Genomic DNA, 17,247 nt, shown 5'->3' on the forward strand with positions numbered 1-17,247 from the left:
CTACATTTTTCAAACAATTAGGTTCCTTTCAAACTGAAACCTATAAGAACAGGAACAAAAAAAATTGAACACAATTCACCTAAAGCAGCATCATTTGCTGCTTTATGAATAATGAATGAATTATTAAAAAGTGTACAAATGTGAAAACTTTTGAGTAAGTTTGAGTGCTATCCTACTTGATCTCATGTACAATTATGCTGCCTGAGACATGTTGGAGGCTACACAGCAAAACACCACATCTTAATGAGTAATAAAGGTTACATAACAGTCGAGATAAGCAACACCACCCACAGATTTCATGTAAATGCTAATGTTGAATTCTTGGCCACAAGGTGAAAGAAAAGGGAAGGGATCCCACACAAAATATTATTCCCAACTTCAAAATATTCCTCCCAATCATTACATAAAACTGCGATCGATCTTCACAAGTGTTTATTCAGTTTTTTTTCTAATTATTAGTTCTTCGTTTTAAAGGTCAATGTTTTTTTCATTCACAAAGCAGAGTGCTTGATAAGAACCCTCATGAAAGCCCTGACTGAATGGGCACACAAGCAATGGTCCATGGACCGATGGAGTAGTCTGGATGGGAAACTCCCATAATCTTTAGTTCCTATTCAGTTCCATTTCACATGAAAAGTTCTTCCAACTTCTAACTTGAATCCCCCTTCCTCACATATAAATGAGACATCTCACCTGGAGAGTAAGTGGGCATTGGAAGCATTTACTTCTTATAGCAAAGTTCCTCAAATTGTCCTCCCCAGAACACTAGTTGCTTAAGATAATAAAAATAACACTAAAAAATAATGATTATTATTATTGGGAGAGGGATGAATTCTGTAATTAAACAAGTTTAGTAAAAACTATATACCATATCCCCACCTTAAAAGCTCAAAATGCTTTTTAGCATATTTAAAAATTTAAGAAATCCAGTAGTAATGATGCCTGTTTAGTTTTTAAGCAGAGTCTTTACCCCCTGCCCAAACATTTGTTATTAGTTCTCAAAATTTTTCTGGGAGTGGGGATAGCTTCAAGATGGCAGAAGAATAAGATGTGGATATCACCTTCCTCCCCACAAATACATCAAAATTACATCTACGTGTGGAACAGCTCCTACAGAACACCTACTGAATGCTGTCAGAAGACCTCAGACTTCCCAAAAGGCAAGAAACTCCACATGTACCTGACCGGGTGGCTGACAGAGTCTTGATGCTACAGCCAGGTGTCAGGCCTGAGCCTCTGAGGTGGGAGAGCCAAGTTCAGGACATTGGTGCACCAGAGACCTCCCAGCCCCATGTAATATCAAACGGCAAAAACTCTCTCAGAGATCTCCATCTCAACACTAAGACCCAGCTCCACTCAACGACCAGCAAGCTACAGTGCTGGACACTTTATTCCAAACAACTAGCAAGACAGGAACACAACCCCACCCATTAGCAGAGAGGCTGCCTAAAATCATAATACGTTCACAGACACACAAAAACACACCACTGGATGCGGTCCTGCCCACCAGAAAGACAAGATCCAGCCTCATCCACCAGAACAAAGGCACCAGTCCCCTCCACCAGGAAGCCTACACAACCCACTGAACCAACCTTACCCACTGGGGGCAGACACCAAAAACAACTGGAACTACAAACCTGCAGCCTGCAGAAAGGAGACCCCAAACACAGTAAGTTATGCAAAATGAGAAGACAGAGAAATACACAGCAGATGAAGGAGCAAGGTAAAAACCCACCAGACCAAACAAATGAAGAGGAAATAGGCAGTCTACCTGAAAAAGAATTCAGAGTAATGATAGTAAAGATGATCCAATATCTTGGAAATAGAATGGAGAAAATACAAGAAATGTTTAACAAGGACCTAGAATAACAAACGAGCAAACAAACAATGATGAACAATACAATAAATGAAATTAAAAATTCTGTAGAAGAAATCAATAAGAGAAGAACTGAGACAGAAGAATGCATAAGTGACCTGGAAGATAAAATAGTGGAAACAACTACTGCAGAGCAGAATAGAGAAAAAGGATTGAAAAGAATTGAGGACAGCCTCAGAGATCTCTGGGACAACATTAAATGCACCAACATTCGAATTATAGGGGTCCCAGAAGAAGAAGAGAAAAAGAAAGGGACTGAGAAAATATTTGAAGAGATTGTAGTTGAAAATTCCCCTAATATGGGAAAGGAAATAGTCAATCAAGTCCAGGAAGCATAGAGAGTCCCATACAGGATAAATCCAAGGAGAAACACTCCAAGACACATATTAATCAAACTATCAAAAATTAAAAACAAACAACAAATATTAAAAGCAGCAAGGGAAAAACAACAAGTACACATAAGGGAATCCCCATAAGGTTAACAGCTGATCCTTCAGCAGAAACTCTGCAAGCCAGAAGAGAGTGGCAAGACATATTTAAAGCGATGAAAGAGAAAAACCTACAACCAAGATGACTCTACCCAGCAAGGATCTCATTCAGATTTGATGGAGAAATTAAAACCTTTACAGATAAGCAAAAGCTAAGAGAAGTCTGCACCACCAAACCAGCTTTACAACAAATGCTAAAGGAACTTCTCTAGGCAGGAAACACAAGAGAAGGAAAAGACCTACAAATACAAACCCAGAACAATTAAGAAAATGGTAATAGGAACATACATATCGATAATTACCTTAAATGTAAATGGACTAAATGCTCCAACCAAAAGACATACACTGGCTGAATGGATACAAAAACAAGACCCGTATATATGCTGCCTACAAGAGACCCACTTCAGACATACGGACACATACAGACTGATAGAGAGGGGATGGACAAAGATATTCCAAGCAAATGGAAATCAAAAGAAAGCTGGAGTAACAATTCTCATATCAGACAAAATAGATTTTAAAATAAAGACTATTACAAGAGACAAAGAAGGACATTACATAATGATTAAGGGATCAATCCAAGAAGAACAGATAACAATTGTAAATATTTATGCACTCAACATAGGAGCACCTCAATACTTAAGGCAAATGCTAACAGCCATAAAAGGGGAAATCGACAGTAACACAATCATAGTAGGGGACTTTAACACCCCACTTTCACCAATGGACAGATCATCCAAAATGAAAATAAATAAGGAAACACAAACTTTAAATGATACATTAAACAAGATGGACTTAATTGATATATATAGGACATTCTATCCAAAAACAACAGAATACATTTTCTTCTCAAGTGCTCATGGAACATTCTCCAGGATAGATCATATCTTGGGTCACAAATCAAACCTTGGTAAATTTAAGAAAACTGAATTTGTATCAAGTGTCTTTTCTGACCACAACACTATGAGACTAGATATCAATTACAGGAAAAAATCTGTGAAAAATGGAAACACATAAAGGCTAAACAATAAGCTACTAAATAATCAAGAGATCACTGAAGAACTCAAAGAGGAAATCAAAAAATACCTAGAAACAAATGACAATGAAAACACGATGACCCAAAACCTATGGAATGCAGCAAAAGCAGTTCTAAGAGGGAAGCTTATGGCAATACAATACTACCTCAAGAAACAAGAAACATCTCAAATAAACAACCTAACCTTAAACCTAAAGCAATTAGAGAAAGAAGAACAAAAAAATACCCAAAGTTAGCAGAAGGAAAGAAATCATAAAGATCAGGTCAGAAATAAATGAAAAAGAATTGAAGGAAACAATAGCAAAGATCAATAAAACTAAAAGCTGGTTCTTTGAGAAGATAAAAAAAAAATTGATAAACCACTAGCCAGGATCATCAAGAAAAAAGGGAGAAGACTCAAATCAACAGAATTAGAAATGAAAAAGGAGAAGTAACAACTGACACTGCAGAAATACAAAAGATCATGAGAGATTACTACAGGCAACTCTATGCCAATAAACTGGACAACCTGGAAGAAATGGACAAATTCTTAGAAAAGCACAACCTCCCAGACTGAAGCAGGAAGAAACAGAAAACATAAACAGACCAATCACAAACACTGAAATTGAGACTGTGATTTAAAATCTTCCAACAAACAAAAGCCCAGGACCAGATGGCTTCACAGGTGAATTCTATCAAACATTTAGAGAAGAGCTAAAACCTATCCTTCTCAAGCTCTTCCAAACTATAGCAGAGGGAGGAACACTCCCAAACTCATTCTACAAGGCCACTATCACCCTGATACCAAAACCAGACAAAGAAGTCACAAAAAAAGAACACTACAGACCAATATCACTGATGAACATAGATGCAAAAATCCTCAACAAAATACTAGCAAACAGAATCCAGCAGCACATTAAGGGGATCATACACCATGATCAAGTGGGTTTATCCCAGGAATGGCAGGATTCTTCAATATATGCAAATCAATCAATGTGATACAACATATTAACAAATTGAAGGAGAAAAACCATATGATCCTCTCAATAGATGCAGAAAAAGTTTTCAACAAAATTCAACACCCATTTATGAAAAAACCTCCAGAAAGTAGGCATAGAGGGAACCTACCTCAACATAATAAAGGGCATAAATGACAAATCCACAGCTAACATCATTCTCAAGGGAGAAAAACTGAAACCATTTCCTCTAAGATCAGGAACAAGACAAGACTGCCCACACTTACCACTATTCAACGTAGTTTTGGAAGTTTCAGCCACAGAAATCAGAGAAGGAAAAGAAATAAAAGGAATAAAAATAAGAAAAGAAGAAGTAAAACTGTCACTGTTTGCAGATGACATGATACTAGACGCAGAGAATCCCAAAGATGCTACCAGAAAACTATTAGAGCTAATCAATGAATTTGGTAAAGTAGCAGGATATACAATTAATGCACAGAAATCTCTTGCATTCCTATACACTAATGATGAAAAATCTGAACAAGAAAGCAAGGAAACACTGCCATTTACCACTGCAACAAAAAGAATAAAATACCTAGGAATAAACCTACCTAAGGAGACAAAAGACCTGTATGCAGAAAAGCATAAGACACTGATGAAAGAAATTAAAGATGATACGAACAGATGGAGAGATATACCATGTTCTTGGATTGGAAGAATCAACATTGTGAAAATGACTATACTACTCAAAGCAATCTACAGATTCAATGCAATCCCTATCAAACTACCAATGGCATTTTTCACAGAACTAGAGCAAAAACTTGCACAATTTGTGTGGAAACACAAAAGACCCCGAATAGCCAAAGCAATCTTGAGAAAGAAAAACAGAGCTGGAGGAATCAGGCTCCCTGACTTCAGACTATACTACAAAGCTATAGTAATCAAGACAGTATGGTACTGGCACAAAAACAGAAATATACATCAATGGAACGAGATAGAAAGCTGAGAGATAAACCCACGCACATATGGTCATTTTATTTTTGATAAAGGAGGCAAGAGTATACAGTGGAGAAAAGACAGCCTCTTCAATAAGTGGTGCTGGGAAAACTGGACAGCTACATGTAAAAGGATGAAATTAAAACACTCCCTAACACCATACACAAAAATTAACTCAAAATAGATTAAAGACCTAAATGTAAGGCCAGACACTATAAAACTCTTAGAGGAAAACATAGGCAGAACACTGTATGACATAAATCACAGCAGGATCCTTTATGACCCACCTCCTAGAGAAATGGAAATAAAAACAAAAATAAACAAGTGGGACCTAATGAAACTTAAAAGCTTTTGCACAGCACAGGAAACCATAAACAAGACCAAAAGACAACCCTCAGAATGGGAGAAAATATTTGCAAGTGAAGCAACTGACAAATGATTAATCTCCAAAATTTACAAGCAGCTCATGAAGCTCAATATCAAAAAAGCAAACAACCCAATCCAAAAATGGGCAGAAGACCTAAACAGACATTTCTCCAAAGAAGATATTCAGATTGCCAACAAACACATGGAAGAATGCTCAACATCACTAATCATTAGAGAAATGCAAATCAAAACTACAGTGAGGTATCAACTCATATCAGTCAGAATGGCCATCGTCAAAATATCTACAAACAGTAAATGCTGGAGAGGGTGTGGAGAAAAGGGAACCATCTTGCACTGTTGGTAGGAATGTAAATTGATACAGCCACTATGGCGAACAGTATGGAGGTTCCTTAAAAAACTAAAAATAGAACTATCATATGATCTAGCAATCCCACTACTGCACATATACCCTGAGAAAACAATAATTCGAAAAGAGTCATGTACCACAATGTTCATTGCAGCTCTATTTACAATAGCCAGGACATGGAAGCAACCTAAGTGTCCATCGACAGATGAATGGATAAAGAAGATGTGGCACATATATACAATGGGATATTACTCAGCTGTAAAAGGAAACAAAACTGAGTTATTTGTAGTGAGGTGGATGGACCTAGAGACTGTCATAGTGAGTGAAGTAAGTCAGAAAGAGAAAAACAAATACCATATGCTGACACATATATATGGAATCTAAAGGAAAAAAATGGTTCTGAAGAACATAGGAGAAGGACAGGAATAAAGGTGCAGACGTAGAGAATGGACTTTAGGACAGGGAGAGGGGGAAGAGTAAGCTGGGACAAAGTGAGAGAGTGGCATGGACATGTATACACTACCAAATGTAAAATAGATAGCTAGTGGGAAGCCGCTGCATAGCACAGGGAGATTAGCTCGGTGCTTTGTGACCACCTAGAGGGGTGGGATAGGGAGGGTGGGAGGGAGACGCAAGAGGGAGGAGATATGGGGATATATGTATATGTATAGCTGATTCACTTTGTTATAAAGCAGAAAATAACACACTGCTGTGAAGCAATTATACTCCAATGAAAATGTTTAATAAATAAATAAATAAAATACAGGGGGAAAAAAAAATTCTTTTTCTGGGAAAGGCACAATAGGAGATTCTACTTGAGATCACCAGTCCAATGTCTTCGTGTTATACCTGAGGCATCTAGAAAGACACGAACTTGCAAAAGTTTTGAATAGGTGAGGGGAGGGAGAATTGGATGAAGGTGGTCAAAAGGTACAAACTTCCAGTTATAAGATTAATAAGTTCTAGGAATGTGATGTACAACATGATAAATAAAATTAACACTGCTGTCTGTTAAGAGAGTAAATCCTGAGTTCTCATCACAAAAAAGATTTTTTTTCTTTCAACTTAATTCTGTACCTACATGAGATGATGGATGTTCACTAAACTTATTGTGGTAATCACTTCATGACGTATGTAAGTCAAATCATTATGCTGTACACCTTAAATTTATATGGTGCTGTATGTTAATTAGATCTCAATGAAACTGGAAGAAAAAAAGTTTCAAATGAGATCATTATAAGCCCTGCCCCAAGCAAAGTATACCAACATTGTCTTATTCTTTGTAAATTGCAGATCAGTTCCTTTTTGCAGAAAGAATCCTCTCCTTCCATGGACCCATTCCTAAAATATAGGCGCTGCTTAAAAATAGCTTGCCTGTGTTGGATGCACATGTTTCCAGGCTACATTCAGGCCCATCTCGACACATGCAGTTTGATCCAGGGGTGCCTGTTTGACTGAACTTATACATAATTCTACCATTTAAATGCCCTGGGGAGGAGGGGGATGCATTGGCATATAGTCATACCAGAGCTAAAAGAAGTTTAGAGATGTGTCATCTGGTCTTTTCTTTCTGCAGCCATAAGGGAACTGTGGCCTAAAGAAGGAAAATGGCATCATCCCTAAGGGACAGTTCAATAGTAGCAAAGCCAGAATTTCACCTAAGTCTCTCCTGGCTGCCTCTCATCCCTCCATCCCTACACTTACCTTCCCTGGGTTTATGCAAGCCTTCTCCCTGACCTTCAAACTAGAAAACTGGGCTCAGCAGCAGAAGCCCTTGCTTACCAAAGAGTACGCAGAAACCAACTTATTGTGCATGCTGGGTTGCTTTATTCTAAGTGCAAAGGTGAAAAGATTTCCACTCTTAACAGTTCCAGGAGAGTCCCTGAGAACGTGGAGGAACACTTGTTTCTTCACCTGTGTCCCAGCTCTGTCTTCTCTTCGACCTGGACCCAACGGGCTCCAGGGGGGTCTCTCCTAGCACATGCAGAAGATTAAGAACTTGGCTGAAGAGGAAAAGGAAATCATGAAAAGGAAAATATAATTAATCAGGGTAAGCTATAAAGACTTCCAATATAAATGTCCTAAGAGCTCCAACTCTCTCTCTCTCTCTCTATGGCAGCAAAATTTAGAGTTGAAACCTGAAGGTTTTTTTCACTTGGATTTTTATTTTATATCTGTTACTTGATAAGGAAGCTCCTTCTGTTCGTTCACCCCTGGGGACATTTTAATTACACTTTGTTCTTGAAAATGAGCATTTTTTACTTTTGGCTATTGATTTCAGAACTCTATGAACTTTCCCTTGAAGTCACTTCCTTCATCCCTCTCCATGCCGAGGGACTCTTACCCCTGCTCCAAAGAGGGTCACGTTTCAACAGATCTTATGCCCTCCTGGTCCTCCTGGAGCCTGACCCTCAGGAAATAAAGGAGCATGTTGCCTTGAGATGGCCATTATGTATGTCCACTCATCAGAATCACAGTCGCCAGGTGGCAAGGGTAGAGGATGACAAGAAAACAATCCCATCTTTTATTTCCCAGCTTCTGTCACACACGCCCCTTTAACCTGAAAACAGACCAGAAAAATCCAATGAGAAATGGTTTGAAAGGCTCCGCACCAAGGTGACAAAGAATCACAAAGTCCAACTGTTATTTGGAGAGAAAGGGTGCCTAGAGAAACACAAAGGAGTCCAATGTTTCCTTTGCTTATCAAGTGAAATAAAATAAATTGTCCTCACCAAGCAAATGATTCATGTTGATTGTTTAGGGTAGTTTCCCTTTAATATTTACGTTGCCTCTAAGCTTGGCTTAGTCTTTAAAAAAAGAAGAACTGTCATTTCTATTCAGTTAACTGCTTCCCCCTCTGACTTTAAATCAAGGGCAGTGTCTGTTCAATGTAATTACTTTCCAAGTAGCCTGCATGGTAAAGCAGTGGCCACTAAAGCAAGAGAGCGATGTGGTGTTTTATAAGGCAAGAATTCAATATAATATAAGGATGTTCTCCTAACAGAAAATGCAATAAGGTTGATTACCCCCCTGCTGTGTTTCTAGTCCCTTGATATATAATATGTTCACAGGTGAAGAAACAACAGTTTAAAGCAAGAGAAACGGGGAAAGTGTCATTTACCCTCTGGAAAGTCTCTGGGAGAAAATTTTTGAAGGACTTGTCCCCACTGTTCTGATTACATGTGAAGAGTGACCTTCTTCTTCAAAGAAGGTTCTTGTTTTTTTATGAACCACGTGCCCAAGATCTTCCGTAATTCACTGTTTTAATAATTGCATCAGCATCAGTATATTCAACATCAGAAAGCAAAACTAAGTCAACATCGTGAAGTTGTAGAGCAAAAATGGAAGAAATATAGCACAGCCAGAACACCAAGACCCTGGTTCGAAGCTTGACTTAGCTGCCAACGAGTTGGGGGCACTGAGAGAATTGCTTGACATCACGGAGTCTGTTTCAATATCCGTCAGTGAGAAAGCTCCATTATCTCAACACTGGGACTCTGTAACATTCACTGAGACCATCCAGTGTCAGCAAGGTACCTACCAACTGTCAGTTACTAACTGAAGTAGAACAACCGCATTCCTGCCCAGGGAACAGAAGAGTCAATATCAGGATAACTCCAAGAAATGATGTAAACCTAAATGACCCGCAAAGGAATGACTTAGGGTGTGCCCACCTGAGGGGGAGTTGCCCTTTTTAATTAATGACTTCAGACCGTCCCCAAAAATTCTGATCAAAAGAGAAATGATTCGTTAAAGCAGGAAAAAAATGTACATTTGACATGTTAATCTACAGAGTGTAATCAGATATCCTAGGAGTCAATATATTCTGAAGTTTAATAATATTTTTATTTACGTATTATCCACCCTCTGCCTTAATGATCTACAGTCACATATAGACTCATCAGTTTGTTCTGTCTACACTAGATAACTGCTTAATATTATAGAGAGCAAGTGAGAAAAGAAATACACACATTAGCTAGTAGAAAGCTCCCTTTTACACTTTAATAGCCAAAGAAGATGGATTCTCCAGTCAATCACAAATGAATTGATAATCTTACAAATACCATATGATATCACTTATATGTAGAATCTAAAACATGACACAAATGAACCTATCTACAATACAGAAACAGACTCACAGACATGGAGAACAGACTTGTGGTTGCCAGGGGGAGGGGGGTGTGGGAGGGATGGATTAGGAGTTCGGGATTAGCGGATGCAAACTGTTATATACAGAATGGGTAAACAAGGTCTTACTGTATAGTACAGGGAAATATATTCAATATCCTGTGATAAACCATAATGGAAAAGAATATGAAAAAGAATGTATATATATATGTATAACTGACTCATTTTGCTATACAGTAGAAATTAACACATTGTAAATCAACTATACTTCAATAAAATAAATTTTTAAAAAATCGATAGTCTTCAGGCTTCCCTGGTGGCGCAGTGGTTTAGAATCCACCTGCTGATGTAGGGGACATGGGTTCGTGCCCCGGTCCGGGAAGATCCCACGTGCTGCAGAGCGGCTGGGCCCGTGAGCCATGGCCGCTGAGCCTGCGCTTCCGGAGCCTGTGCTCCGCAACGGGAGAGGCCACAACAGTGAGAGACCCGCGTACCGCAAAAAAAAAAAAAAAAATTGATAGTCTTCAAATCATGCACTAGATCTTTTCACATAACTTTATACCCATTCACCCACAAACAGATAAAAGTGACATCCTTTTATTCAAAAGAGAATGACTTATCTTGTGAATTCAACAGAGAAATGATCCACTGTGCCCAGCGTAAGATCCTCTGAGAGATTATGCTCTTCAGACTTATATGAAGATTGAATGATTGAAAATTTTAGTCATGCTTTTTGTAATAAATGTATATATCTAATGTAAACGGCTCAAGGAGACCTTAATCTATGGATTCTTAGTCTTTCTAGGCCTCAGATTGCGTACATAATTTTTAATTCATGTTGGTATATTACTGGATTGAATTTGATTCAACGGCTAAGTAAATCATGCCAAAGCCTGTTCTCTACTTTGTGTGGCTCTGGTCTTAGCTCTCTTTAGCCTTTGTATAACTTAATCAAATGAAGAACTAAGGATGTTAGAGAAAAATCTTTGTAGAATGAATCAGTCTATACCACTGCCTTCCAATACAATCCATAACTAATTTAAGACACATAAACATTTACCTTATAAACAAACACCTTCCAGGAAAGGTATTCAACTACCTGCTCATCCACTTTTAAACAATTTTTATAATATAAAATAAATTAGCAAAATTTCTGCATCTTTTATACTATTATTTCCCAGGGATGGACAATCAGAGACCTGATGGGCTAGCTGTCAAAATTCACAGGAGGTTCTTCTCAACTCTGACACATTTTAAACCAGTGATAGGCTAAATTTGACTAAATCCCCATCCCTGATTAAATCATCAAAGAGCAAATCCTTTCTGAGTCAAAGTAATATAAACTTCAGTCTCTGTACAGTCTCGCTGTGTTCTTTTATACACACTGTCCAGCATAAAATTTTAAATTACAATACATGGGGGGCAGGGAAGCCATTTGAAGCAGAGAGATGACCTACATGTTGAAATTAGCAGACAAGTTCTTTAAATAACTCTTATTAATACGTTAAAGAAAATAAAGAGAAAGGTGGACCAACTATTAAAATATGGAGCATTTCAATAGAGAGTTGAAATCTATGAAAAAGAATCACTCTAGAACTGAAAAGTAAAATATCTAAAAGTAAGAATGCATCAGATGGGTTTAACATCAGACTGGCAAGTCAGAAGCCAAGATTAGCAAACTCAAAAACAGGAAAACTTTAAAATATCCAAAACAAAATACACAGAGGAAAAAAAGAACCGGACAGAAAAGACACATGAGACACAGTCAAACAATCTAACAAATGTATAATTGCAATCCCAGAAGGAGAGGAGAGGGTGGGGGAGAAGCAATATTTGAACAAGTCATGGCTGAGAATTTTCTAAAACTGATGAAAGATACCAACCCATAGATTCACAAAGCTCAGCAAATTCCAAGGATAAATATTTTTAAAGCCACACCTGGTTTAATTCTTCTGGGGTAAAACTTAAGCATCGATATTTTTTAAAGTTTCCCAAGTAAATGCTAATGTATAGTCAGTGCAGAGAACCACTGGTCTAGAAGATGCCATATTAAAAGAATACAGTTTGTTTGATTTTTTATGTTTTCAAGGAATTAAAAAAAGCAAGTTCTAGTCTCTTTTTCCTCAAAATGTCACTTAATGGGGTATCAGGGAGCACATTTATATTTTGATTATCATCTCCATAGCTCAATTCTACAGTTTTTAAATGATGGCATCAGTACCTGCTCTCTCCATAATCCACTGAGTATCGTGGAAAGAAAATTGAAATGGCATAGATTCAATCTGGCCAAGAAACGTTCTGATTAGAGAACATTAGTCAGGAGGAGGTTACAGGAAGGAGTCCCAAATTGGCTTTAAAAAGAATCTCAGCCTCTCTCCTTCAGATGCATCTAGAGAGAAGACACTGGAAGATCAAAAGAAGGCAGACTTTTATCCCTGGTGAAGATACACAAAAGTCAAGCTAATGAAGATTAGCTTAATTAGGTGGAATAGCCAGAGCAAAGGAGAGTCTGAGCCTGAGGCGGATGAATGCTGGAAAGCAGAAGACAGATCCTCGTGGAGCTTTGGACACCAGGTTTGCCTGCCAACATCCATTTCAAGAAAAAGAATTCAGAGTTGAGAGGGAAAGAATTGTTCTTGTCGAGTCTGAAGATGAGATTAAGCCATAATTGATAGCATTTTGTGATTGATGAGAAAAACTAGACATTTTGTTCTCTTCAAAAGCTTGTTTTACACAGTTGTTATCCATTCTGTGTACATGTATTTTTTTAAGTAGGAACAGAAATTGTATCATGAAATGTCAAATATCCCAGATCTTAGAACCACCAGGAGGATCTCCATAAAGCAGGAGCACAGGATCGAAAGCATTTCTGCACTTTGGTGGACCGATAAATTTTGGCATAGGCAAAAGCTCCCCCAGATACTGAAATTACCTTAATTTTTTTAGAAGTGACCAAAATAAAGGTCAGAGTTTTTGTCCTTAAGATTACCAAATTTTAAAGTGCAAATAATGAATCAGCCCGAGATAGAGCATTTTCTCAGTATAAGGAGGTATAAACTATCCGCCAGGTAGACCCAAACAGCACCTCGCCACCAACTTCTTCCTACCCAGCCCATAAGCCCCAGCCGAGAACACAGGCCCTGGAGTCATGCAGCCCAGACAGTAACCCAATGCCCCTGATTCTCATGGGAAGAAGCTCTGTTTTCCAGCTGCCCACACATTCTACACAATCTTAACAGGAGCTACCCCAATTCTCATCCAGTTTTCCTGGTGCATCAAATCTATAGAACAAAATAATTTGTTCTTGATTTGGGGGATTATTACGTCTCCTCCCAAGACATGTCATCAGTTTTTCCTGGCTTCTAAATATCACTTCATCTGATGTGCACACATGAAATCAGTCTACCCTGCCGAGGTTCTATTTTTGCTGTTGCCTCTTCCACGAATTTTAGGATTATTACCTTTAATCCTATCCTCGGGACCACAACTTTACATTTCCCCGCAGAATTCTCAAAGTGCTTCAAAGTTTGCTGGAGCTCCTCCTCTGTGTAAGGCCTTGAGTCTCCTTTGTCCTCAGAGCCAATACATGTATTGTGCTACCACCTGGTCCCGTGTTACATACTGGTTCAAATCATTTATCTGTAGGTTAACTCAGAAAACTCTAAAAATAGGATATGAGCCCCGAGCTTTTTACTGCTATTTATAACTTTTTTTTCTGTTACCATCACTACCAAGTGAAATCTGCATGAACTCCTTTTAATACATCTCCCATATTGTTCATCTTACGTATAGCTGGCATTGACCCAGTTACGAGCTGTCAAAGGATTCCAAATACACGAGAAGTTTATTCTTTGAAAGAAGAATTATTTTTGATCTGTCGTGTTTTTCTACTGGCCAAGACACAGTAGAAAACTTCTCTGTAATAGGACTTGAAATGAGAAGAATCTATTTTATTCATCTATCTTCACCACTAAGCAAACCGCGTGATCGGCCGTGGTCCTCGCCTGGTGGGTGAAGCCAGGGGTCTCAGATTACGGTCCCACAGCAGCCCCTGATGTTATGTGACCACAAACCCGACACTTGACCTTTGAGTGACTCAGGGTCATCTTATGATGATCTTTGGCCCCTGTATTTGTGGGTTGGTTGGTTTCATTTTAAACTATAGAGCTCCATAGTCTAAGCATTACAAAAAAACCAGAAACTCGTAGGAGAAGTAAAAGCAGAAAATTGGTTTTCTGATTAAAAAAACAAAAATGAAAGGAACCTTGAATTTCTTCAAGGAAAGGAGCAGCATTGGAGTGAACCTTTTGCTACTATGTACATATACCTAGGGTGGCAGGCCTGGCTTTCCACCCTCAGGGAAGGGGATATAAGGGGAGCAGACACTGCTGCTCCAAATGGGCAATTATCCGTGTGTAGATGTTGCTCACTGCCCAGCGTCCATGACAAGTCACCGCTCCATGACATGGAATTGCCCTTTCCTGACTGATTCTGAAGACTTCCAGCCCTCTTATCTCCCCTGAACCAAAGGCACATACATGTTTAAGCAGCTTTGTCCAGAAGGGTTCAGTTAACAGCAAGCACCAGGACAGTTGTGCGGTTTGCACATGGCACAAGGCGGCTGAGCTGGGGAAGGAGTGCCAAGTTCCAGCTCAGGCTACACTTGCCAGAGCCGGAGCCCTGGCACTAGCTTGTGTCCCTGTGGAAGAAGAGGTGCCTTTTCCTTCACACAAAGGCACGGTCTGCTTGCTAACCCACATGCCCATAGGCCTGAGGATGTCCACAGGTGGCACACACAGATGTCCACACGAAGGTTCAGTACAGGCAAGTGGAAGCCCTGAATGATTGTCCAAAAGTGTGTGCATGTGTGTGCACATGTGTGTGTGTGCACGTTTGTGTGTGTGTGTGTGTGTTATGATGGAGGGGGGGCGGCGGGGGGCTGCCAGAGGGCACCATACACCTGGTCAGGCTCCTTCGTTCCTTTGCATGACATGAAGGATACAGCTTCCCTTCCTTAGCTTTTTTTCTAGGCGTCTCACTCAAATGATCTCTACGGTATCAGAGAATATTCATTCCCAACTCTCTCCTCTTTCTCTTCTCATAAGCCCCACCCCATTTGATTACACCCTCTTTTCCCCTGAGATGTACCGGTCTTCCCTAGAGAGTAATAAAGTGCTCATACCCTGCTCCCTCTTTGCATTTTGCATATTCCAACATCCCAGGCATTTGCTGAATGCCGAGGCATTTATTAGTTATCAACTGATGTATGATGAATTACTCAAAACTTAGCGATTTAAAATAACAAACATGCTTCTCTCAACAGATATTTTCTCTGTGAGTGCAGAATCTAGGAATGGCTTAGCTGAGTCATTCATGAAGCTGCGATCAAGCTGTCAACTGGGACTGCAGTCATTTGATAAGAGACTGCCAATCTCGCCCACATAGTTGCCAGCAGGTCTGAGTTCCTTTCTGGCTATTGGTTGGAGGCCTAAGTTCCCCACCAGAAAGATCTCTCCATACAGCTGCTAAGAATGTGGCAGCATGCTTCCCCCGAAACTAGTGGTCCAGGAGAGACAAAACCAGTGAATGCAATAGGGTCCTACTGTATAGCACAGTAGGGAACTATATTCAGTATCTTATGGTAAATGGAAAAGAATGTGTATATGTGTATAACTGAATCACTTTGCTGTACAGCAGAAATTAACACAACGCTGTAAAACAACAATACGTCAATAAAATTAAAAAAAAAACAACACAGTGAGTGCAAGAGTGCCCGAGACAGGAGCTGTAACCTTTTATAACCTGATCTCAGAAGTGACCTATCACTTCTGCCAAACACTGCTGGTCACTCTGACCAATCCTTAGACAATGTGGGTGAGGGGGGGATTCCACACGGGTGTGGCTGCCAGGGGTTAGGGACCATCGTGAAGCCTGGCTCCTGCATATACAATCCTCTGATCAATACCTACTAGCTCTCCAGAGAAGGCAGGGTGCATACATTACCAATTAGAAGTTCACAACACTAAAAAGCAGGTCCTGTGTTTATTCTTATCTTACCCAGGGTTTTCATAGTTTTATTTGCATAACCCCCAAAACGATTTGCAAAAAACGACATACTCCTTCACAAATTTTAAAGTTAATATTTGAAATTTCATGTTGTAATGTTCCATGGCTGCAAACATTATAATTTCTAGCATTTTTTAAATGTTGAGTTTTAAATAGAACTATTATATCACTTTAGAAAAAACAAAATTGAAGTTCAAGTTCACTCAGTTTGGCATATACCCTTAGGGCAAAAGCCAGACCCATTGTTCCACTTGCCTCTCTGTGGTTCCCTACTTCATTCAGTCCCTGGCCTGGTTATTGTTGAAATTTTTGCCATGCCATTGATGCTTTTAAGGATATTACATTTCTTTATACCCAGAATTTTAGTTGTTTTCAGTGGAAGTGTCATTGTTATGAGACTAGCACACCACGTTTCCAGAGTGTGTACCATTTTGTTTTTGAATAGTGGCAATTATAGGACATCACACCTCTCCTGAAGACTTTATTCTATTATTTTAAAAATATTTATTTGCATATCTATCTCAGTTTATACATATGTATACATTTTTTCTTTGCCCCGAGCTTTAAGAAAAATAAAAGATAGGGAACCTCACTTATATGTGGATTCTAAAGAACAAAAAACGAAAGCAGGGCTTCCCTGGTGGTGCAGTGGTTGAGAGTCTGCCTACCGATGTAGGGGACATGGGTTCGTGCCCCAGTCCGGGAAGATCCCACATGCCTCAGATCGGCTGGGCCCGTGAGCCATGGCCGCTGAGCCTGTGCATCCGGAGCCTGTGCTCCGCAACGGGAGAGGTTGCAACAGTGAGAGGCCCGCGTACCGCAAAAAAAAAAAAAAAAAAAAAAACTGGGGCAGCACCTAGCGAAAGTGGATGTGTGCATGTACCATACAACCCAGGAATCCCACTTCTGAGCATATATCCTAGAGAAATGTGTGCATGTGTTCTAGAAGCATGTATAAGAATGTTCACAGCAACTTTGTTTATATAGCA

The sequence above is a fragment of the Mesoplodon mirus genome (genome assembly GCF_964341445.2).
Source record: "Mesoplodon mirus genome assembly, chromosome: 4".
NCBI lineage: Eukaryota > Metazoa > Chordata > Mammalia > Artiodactyla > Ziphiidae > Mesoplodon > Mesoplodon mirus.